The sequence below is a fragment of the Bos mutus genome, chromosome 7 (assembly GCF_027580195.1).
Source record: "Bos mutus isolate GX-2022 chromosome 7, NWIPB_WYAK_1.1, whole genome shotgun sequence".
Lineage (NCBI taxonomy): Eukaryota > Metazoa > Chordata > Mammalia > Artiodactyla > Bovidae > Bos > Bos mutus.
The window spans coordinates 50979900-50989151 of record NC_091623.1 but is presented as its reverse complement, the minus strand read 5'-3'; positions in this window follow the sequence as shown (position 1 = coordinate 50989151).

Sequence of the window (9252 nt, the reverse complement as noted above, 5' to 3'; positions counted from 1 at the left end):
CCAAGACATGGAAGCAACCTAGATGTCCATCAGCAGATGAATGGATAAGAAAGCTGTGGTACATATACACAATGGAGTATTACTCAGCCATTAAAAAGAATTCATTTGAATCAGTTCTAATGAGGTGGATGAAACTGGAGCCTATTACACAGAGTGAAGTAAGCCAGAAAGAAAAATACCAATACAGTGTACTAACGCATATATATGGAATTTAGAAAGATGGTAATGATAACCCTGTGTGCAAGACAGCAAAAGAGACAGATGTATAGAACAGTCTTATGGACTCTGTGGGAGAGGGAGAGGGTGGGATGATTTGGGAGAATGGCATTGAAACATGTATAATATCATATATGAAATGAATAGCCAGTCCAAGTTCGATGCATGATACTGGATGCTTGGGGCTGATGCACTGGGACGACCCAGAGGGATGGTATGGGGAGGGAGGAGGGAGGGGGTTTCGGGATGGGGAACATGAGTATACCTGCGGAAGATTCATGTTGATGTATGGCAAAACCAATACAATATTGTAAAGTAATTAACCTCCAATTAAAATAAATAAATTTTTTTAAAAGAAAATAAAATTGAGACAGCTTCTCTGAAGGTTGGTGGTTCATTATAAAGGTAATTGCACACTTACAAAACACATTTATCCAGAAATCCCAATTTATAGAGAAATGAAAACTTGTATTTACACAAAAATCCATTACCAAACATTCAGGGCAGCTATAACAGTGAAATTCTGGAAACAGCAACATGTTCTTCACCCAAGGAATGAGTAAACAAACTCTGGTATATTACATAGTGCGAGACACTACTAAGAAATATAAATATGCAAACTATATTGATGCAGGCAGCAATATGCTAAATTATTTATGCAAAGTTAAAATTCAGACTTAAAAGGCTTTATGATTCCATTTATATGACACTTTGAAAAAGGCATATGGACAGAGGACTGGTCAGCTGGTAGTAAATTGGTAGGGTATTAACTAGAGAGACAAAAAAATGAGAATGTTGGGGAGTTATCAAGCTGTTCTGTATTTTTATCATGTTTTTGGTAACATAACTCTGTGAATTTGTCAGACTTCTCAAAAAGTTTACAACAAAAAAAGTGCATTTTAATTTGCATGCAAATTTAAAATAATATAGAATATATTTTAAAATGCTATCAATTAATGAAAACATCTCTATGGTATTATACATGGCTATTTCCTTGAACCAGTCTAAAGAGGACCTTTTATCCTTATTTAACAATCAATTACCTTTGACAACTAGACTGCCATGGTCAGCCTGTGGGTTTTAGAAATAAGCTCAGTTAGATGCTGGCAGGAGGTCTTTGTCGTTCCTGAGTCACTTGTTTGTCAGACGCTCTCATACACCCAATTGATACAGTTTGTAGATAGGGACACAAAGATGATGACAGTAAAATTTAATGTTAAAACAAAACATGTTTGTTATGTCATAGTTGTTTGAATAATACATGCATAGATCTGATAGATAGAGTGCCTGATGAACTATGGAATGAGGTTCGTGACATTGTACAGGAGACAGGGATCAAGACCATTCCCATGGAAAAGAAATGCAAAAAAGCAAAAAAAAGAAATGCAAAAAAGCAAAATGGCTGTCTGGAGAGGCCTTACAAATAACTGTGAAAAGAAGAGAAGTGAAAAGCAAAGGAGAAAAGGAAAGATATAAACATCTGAATGCAGAGTTCCAAAGAATAGCAAGAAGAGATAAGAAAGCCTTCTTCAGCGATCAATGCAAAGAAATAGAGGAAAACAACAGAATGGGAAAGACTAGGGATCTCTTCAAGAAAATCAGAGACACCAAAGGAACATTTCATGCAAAAATGGGCTAGATAAAGGACAGAAATGGTATGGACCTAACAGAAGCAGAAGATATTAAGAAGAGATGGCAAGAATACACAGAAGAACTGTACAAAACAGATCTTCATGACCCAGATAATCACGATGGTGTGATCCCTGACCTAGAGCCAGACATCCTGGAATGTGAAGTCAAGTGGGCCTTAGAAAGCATCACTACGAGCAAAGCTAGTGGAGGTGATGGAGTTCCAGTTGAGCTATTTCAAATCCTGAAAGATAATGCTGTGAAAGTGCTGCAGTCAATATGCCAGCAAATTTGGAAAACTCAGCAGTGGCCACAGGACTGGAAAAGGTCAGTTTTCATTCCAATCCCAAAGAAAGGCAATGCCAAAGAATGCTCAAACTACCACACAGTTGCACTCATCTCACACGCTAGTAAAGTAATGCTCAAAATTCTCCAAGCCAGGCTTCAGCAATACATGAACCTTGAACTTCCAGATGTTCAAGCTGGTTTTAGAAAAGACAGAGGAATCAGAAATCAAATTGCCAACATCTGCTGGATCATGGAAAAAGCAAGAGCGTTCCAGAAAAGCATCTATTTCTGCTTTATTGACTATGCCAAAGCCTTTCACTGTGTGAATCACAATAAACTGTGGAAAATTTTGAAAGAGATGGGAATAGCAGACCACCTGACCTGCCTCTCTTTATAGATGGTGGTAAATTATGTGTCCAGATATTTTAAATATAATAGCTCTTCTGTCACATCAAATAAAATATAAAGATAAAATAAAATAAAAAACTTTGTGGTAGGCAGATTAAGGGAGTCTAAAAGATGGCTTATGCTAAATGGAAGAACTTTGGAATATATTTGTTTCCATAGCAGGATAAAGATAGTAGTTGGAATAAAGTTACTATACATCTATTTCAGATAACAATTTTGCCTGAATTATCCACCTTGGACTAATATGATCACAATGATTCTCTGGGTGTGGAAGAGAGAGGAAGAAGACTTGGAGTCAGAGAGTCATTTAAAGACTGTGCTACTGGCACTGTAGAAGGAGGAAACACCATGCTCCAAAGAATGCAAGTTGCCCCTGGAAACTGCAATAGAAAAGGGAATTCAGTTCTCACCTGGAACATCCTGAAATATCTAAGCCCTCCAGATTTCAGGCTTCTGATTTCTATATGTTTAAGACAGAAAGTTGTTGTTGTTGTGTGTGTGTGTGTGTGTGTGTTTTTAAGCCACTATTGTGTTAACTTCTTATAGCAGCAGTAGGAATCCAATACAGATATTTATCCAATAAAATATAGTTGGCAGAAACTAAGTCTAAATTTTTCAAATCATTCAGATAGAAACTTTAAGGAGGTTGTTGTGTGTTGAAACCTATTTTAAACAGGAGTGCATGCATGCTCAGTCACTCAGTCATGTCCCACTCTCTGCAACGCTATGGACTGTAACCAACCAGGCTCCTCAGTCCATGGGGTTCTCCAGGCAAGAACACTGGAGTGGGCTGCCAGGCCCTCCTCCAGGGGACCTTCCCGACCAAGGGAACAGACTTGAGTCTCTTGCATTACAGGCAGATTGTTTACCACCGAGCCACGGGGGAAGCCCTTAAGTAGGAGTAATTAGAATTAATTTAGAGATATTTGACAGAATTAACTGGTACAGAGAATTTCTCATCACATAATATAAAAACAGTTCTCACCTTAAAGGCTTTGAGAATTTAATGTAGTGAAAATAATCCCTTATTAAAATTAAAGTCACCCATGAGAAACCTATATGCAGGTCAGGAAGCAACAGTTAGAACTGGACATGGAACAACAGACTGGTTCCAAATAGGAAAAGGAGTACGTCAAGGCTGTATATTGTCACCCTGCTTATTTAACTTATATGCAGAGTACATCATGAGAAACGCTGGGCTGGAAGAAGCACAAGCTGGAATCAAGATTGCTGGGAGAAATATCAATAACTTCAGATATGCAGATGATACCACCCTTATGGCAGAAAGTGAAGAGGAACTCAAAAGCCTCTTGATGAAAGTGAAAGTGGAGAGTGGAAAAGTTGGCTTAAAGCTCAACATTCAGAACATGAAGATCATGGCATCCGGTCCCATCACTTCATGGGAAATAGATGGAGAAACAGTGGAAACAGTGTCAGACTTTATTTTGTTTGGGCTCCAAAGTCACTGTAGATGGTGACTGCAGCCATGAAATTAAAAGATGCTTACTCATTGGAAGGAAAGTTATGACCAACCTAGATAGCATACTGAAAAGCAGAGACATTACTTTGCCAACAAAGGTCTGTCTAGTCAAGGCTATGGTTTTTCCAGTGGTCATGTATGGATGTGAGAGTTGGACTGTGAAGAAGGCTGAGCGCCGAAGAATTGATGCTTTTGAACTGTGGTGTTGGAGAAGACTCTTGAGAGTCCCTTGGACTGCAAGGAGATCCAACCAGTCCATTCTGAAGGAAATCAGCCCTGGAATTTCCTTGGAGGGAATGATGCTGAAGCTGAAACTCCAGTACTTTGGCCACCTCATGCGAAGAGTTGACTCATTGGAAAAGACTCTGATGCTAGGAGGGATTGGGGGCAAGAGGAGAAGGGGACGACAGAGGATGAGATGGCTGGATGGCATCACTGACTCGATGGATGTGAGTCTGAGTGAACTCCGGGAGTTGGTGATGGACAGGGAGGCCTGGCGTGCTGTGATTCATGGGGTCGCAAAGAGTTGGACACGACTGAGCAACTGAACTGAACTGAACTGAAGCCAATTATAAAGAGATTTCCCTTGCTCATGAACTTACCGAAGGATTTGTAGCATCAAATAAATGATTATAACAAGAGAGAAATAGAGGAACACAGGAACTAGAAACCCACAATAAAACACACATCTTGGGGTTGCCAAGGATGTTTCTGGAAGGGTAGAGAGAGAGGCCAGGGGCAGTTTTCTTCTCCATAAAGAGGGAATGGGTACCTGGGGAAATAAATGTGAATAAGAATTACTCTGATTGTATTAGGATTTTGTACTAGTACATGAGAGTTAGCTATAAAAAATAATAGGACATGTCCAAGAGGAGTAAGCAAACTGTCTATTTTTATAAATGAAATGTAACTGAAACACAGCCATGATCATTAATTTATGTGTTTATGACTGATGATTGTTTTCTAACAGCAGACATGAGTTGATGCCACAGAGACCATGTGCCCTGTGATACTGAGGACGTTTACTACCTGCCACTTTATAAAAAGGGTTCCCTGGTGACTCAGTGGCAAGAACCCACTGCCAGTGCAGGAGACACAGGTTTGGTCCCTGGGTTGGGAAGATTCCTTGGAGAAAGAAATGGCAACCCACTCCAGTATTCTTGCTTGGGAAATGCCATGGACAGAGTAGCCTAGTGGGCTATAGTCCATGGAGTCACAAAAAAGGAGGACATAACGAAGTGACTAAACAACAACAACCACTTTATTAAAAAATTAAGCAATGTTTTTTATTGTAATTGATTCAAAACGGCAGAGTAGGACGTATGCTCATCTCCTCCTGTGAGAACACCAAAATCACAACTAGCTGTTGAACAAATGTCAACAAGAGGATGCTAGAACTCAACAACAACAAAAGACACCCTACATCCAAAGACAAAGAAGTTGCAATGAGAAGGTAGGAGGGACGCAATCACGATAAAATCAAATCCCATACCTGCTGGGTGGGCAACCCACAAACTGGATAACAATAATACCAAAGGAGTTTTTCTACTGTTGTGAAGGTTCTGAGACTGGATGTCAGGCTTCCCAGCCTGGAGAATCTGCGAAGGAACTGGAAATTCCCAGGGAATATGACTTTGAATGCCAACAGGATTTGATTACAGGACTTCCACAGGACTGAGGGAAATAGAGACTCCACTCGTGGCACAGACAAAATCGTGTGCACACCAAGACCCAGAAGAAAGGAGCAGTGACCCTACAGGAGACTGAACTGGACCTACTAGCTAGTGTTCCAGGGTCTCCTGTGGAGGTATTGGTGAGCAGTGGCTCACCACAGGGAGAGGGGCACTGGCAGCAGGACTCATGGAAGAGGTTTTTTGCAAAAGCCTTTTTGGATGTTGTCATTAACCCCACCATAGAACCTAGGGGAATGGGTCCCCTTAGGAAAAGCAACTAATAGGGAGGGAGTACAACCTCACCCATCAGCAAATAATTGGATTAAAGTTTTATTGAGTATGGCCCTACCCACTAGAGCAAGACCCAGTTTTCCCACTGCCAGTCCCTCCCATCAGGAAGCTTACAACAAGCCTCTTAGCTTCATCCACCAGAGGGAAGACAGAAGAAGCAAGAAGAACCACAATCTCACAGCAACTAGAACAAAAATCACAACACAGAAAGTTAATCAGAATGACAAAGCAGGGGATTATGTTTCAGATGAAGGCACAAGATAAAACCCCAGAAAAATTACTAAATGAAGTGGTAGGTTTTCCAGAAAAAGAAATCAGAATAGTGATAATAAAGATGATCCAGGATCTCAGAAAAACAATGGAGAAGATGCAGGAGATGTTTACCTAAGACCTAGAAGAAATAAAGAAGAAACACAAAGAGATTAACAATGCACTAGAAGGAATCAATAACAGAATGACTGAGACAGAAGAAGGGATAAGTGACCTGGAAGATAGAATGGTAGAAATAATTGCCACAGAACAGAATATAGAAAAATTAATGAAAAAAAAAAAAAAAAAACAAAGACAACCTAAGAGATCTCTGTGAAAGTGTTAGTTGCTCAGTCATATTTGACTCTTTGCAATCCTGTGGACTGTAGCCTTCCAGGCTCCTCTGTCCATAGTATTCTCCAGGCAAGAATACTGAACTGGGTAGCCATTCCCTTCTCTAGGGGATCTTCCAGACCCAGGGATTGAACCCAGTCTCCTGCATTGTAGGCAGATTCTTTACCATCTGAGCCACAAGGGAAGCCCAAAGAGACCTCTGGGACACTAAACACACCAATATTCACATTATAGGAGTCCCAGAAGAAGAGAGAGAGAAAGGACCCCCAAAAAAATATTTGAGGAGATAATAGCTGAAAATTTTCCTAACATGGGAAAGGAAATAGTCAAGACAAGAAGATACAGTAATCAAACTGATGAAAAATAAATACAAAGGTAAAATATTAAAAGCAACAAGGGAAAAATGACAAATAACATACAAAGGAACTCAGCTGATTTCTCAACAGAAACTCTACAAGCCAGAAGCGAAAGGCACAATATATTTAAAGGAATGAAAGTGAAGAACTTTCAAGCAAGAATACCTTACCCTACAAGAATCTCATTCAGATTTGATGGAAAAATCAAAAGCTTTCCAGACAAACAAAAGTTAAGAGAATTCAGCACCACCAAACCAGCTTTACAACAAATACTAAAGGAATTTATCTAGGCAGGAAACACTGGAGAAGGAAAAGACCTACACAAAGTGAACCAAAAATAATTAAGAAAATAGTAATAGGATCATACATAGGGATAATTACTTTAAATATATATGGATTAAATGTGCCAAACAAAAGACATAGACTGGACGGATGGATGAAAATGTGTGCATGTATGGACTTCCACTTGCCACATCACTCTACTTAACCCCTGAAGTAGCATGCAGTTATTTTATATTGTTAGATTAATCATGTTTCATTATGGCTTATTATTGTAATTATCTTTTATTTTTTGTCTGGTTATTGATTGTGAAAACATAAACATCTTTTACTATTGTGATTATATAACTACTATTCACTAAATACCATTGAATTCAATACTATTGTATCATGATTGTTCAACAGAAAATAATAGGATTCTATATCACAAAGTCAAAGTCACTCAGTCGTGTACAACTCTTTGTGACCCCATGAACTATACAGTCCAAAGAATTCTCCAGGCCAGAATATTGGAGTGGGTAGCCTTTCACATCTCCAAGGGTTCTTCCCAACCCAGTGATCAAACCTAGGTCTCCCGCATTGCAGGCGGATTCTTTACCATCTGAGCCTTAGGGGAAGCTCAAGGAAACTGGAGTGGGTAGATTATCGTTCTCCAGTAGGTCTTTCCGACCCAGGAATCGAATCAGTGTCTCCTGCATTGCAGGTGGATTCTTTACCAACTCAGCGATCAGAGAAGCCCCTATATCACAAAATTTACCCTTTTAAGAGAAAACCTTGTAATCACTTGTTAAAAATCCAGATGCACATCTGAATTATCTTGGAATTTTTTGAAAAATGCAAATATCCAGGTATGGCTTTTTCTTCTCCAAAGCTCCATATGTTTTTCTAGTGGGCACATATGTTTAAAAATGACTGGGCTATATGATGATTTTTCACCTTTATCTAGATTGTTTCACGATTTACTATTTCACATACAGGGCTCCCATTTCATTTAGTTTATGTTTATGAATTTATCCATATCTTTTTTGTTGCTTATTCTTTATCAAACATCAGATCAGATCAGTCACTCAGTTGTGTCCGACTCTTTGCGACCCCATGGATCCCAGCACACCAGGCCTCCCTGTCCATCACCAACTCCCGGAGTTCACTCAGACTCACGTCCATCGAGTCAGTGATGCCATCCAGCCATCTCATCCTCTGTCATCCCCTTCTCCTCCTGCCCCCAATCCCTCCCAGCATCAAAGTATTTTCCAGTGAGTCAACTCTTCGCATGAGGTGGCCAAAGTACTGGAGTTTCAGCTATAGCATCATTCCTTCCAAAGAAATCCCAGGGCTGATCTCCTTCAGAATGGACTGGTTGGATCTCCTTGCAGTCCAAGGGACTCTCAAGAGTCTTCTCCAACACCACAGTTCAAAAGCATCAATTCTTCGGTGCTCAGCCTTCTTCACAGTCCAACTCTCACATCCATACATGACCACTGGAAAAACCATAGCCTTGTCTAGATGGACCTTTGTTGGCAAAGTAATGTCTCTGCTTTTGTATATGCTATCTAGGTTAGTCATAACTTTCCTTCCAAGGAGTAAACGTCTTTTAATTTCATGGCTGCAGTCACCATCTGTACTGATTTTGGAGCCCAGAAAAATAAAGTCTGACACTGTTTCCACTGTTTCCCCATCTATTTCCCATGAAGTGATGGGACCGGATGCCATGATCTTCATGTTCTGAATGTTGAGCTTTAAGCCAACTTTTTCACTCTCCACTTTCATTTTCATCAAGAGGCTTTTGAGTTCCTCTTCACTTTCTGCCATAAGGGTGGTATCATCTGCATATCTGAGGTTGGTGATATTTCTCCCGGCAATCTTGATTCCAGCTTGTGTTTCTTCCAGTCCAGCGTTTCTCATGATGTACTCTGCATGGAAGTTAAATAAACAGGGTGACAATATACAGCCTTGACGAACTCCTTTTCCTGTTTGGAACAGTCTGTAGTTCCATGTCCAGTTCTAACTGTTGCTTCCTGACCTGCATACA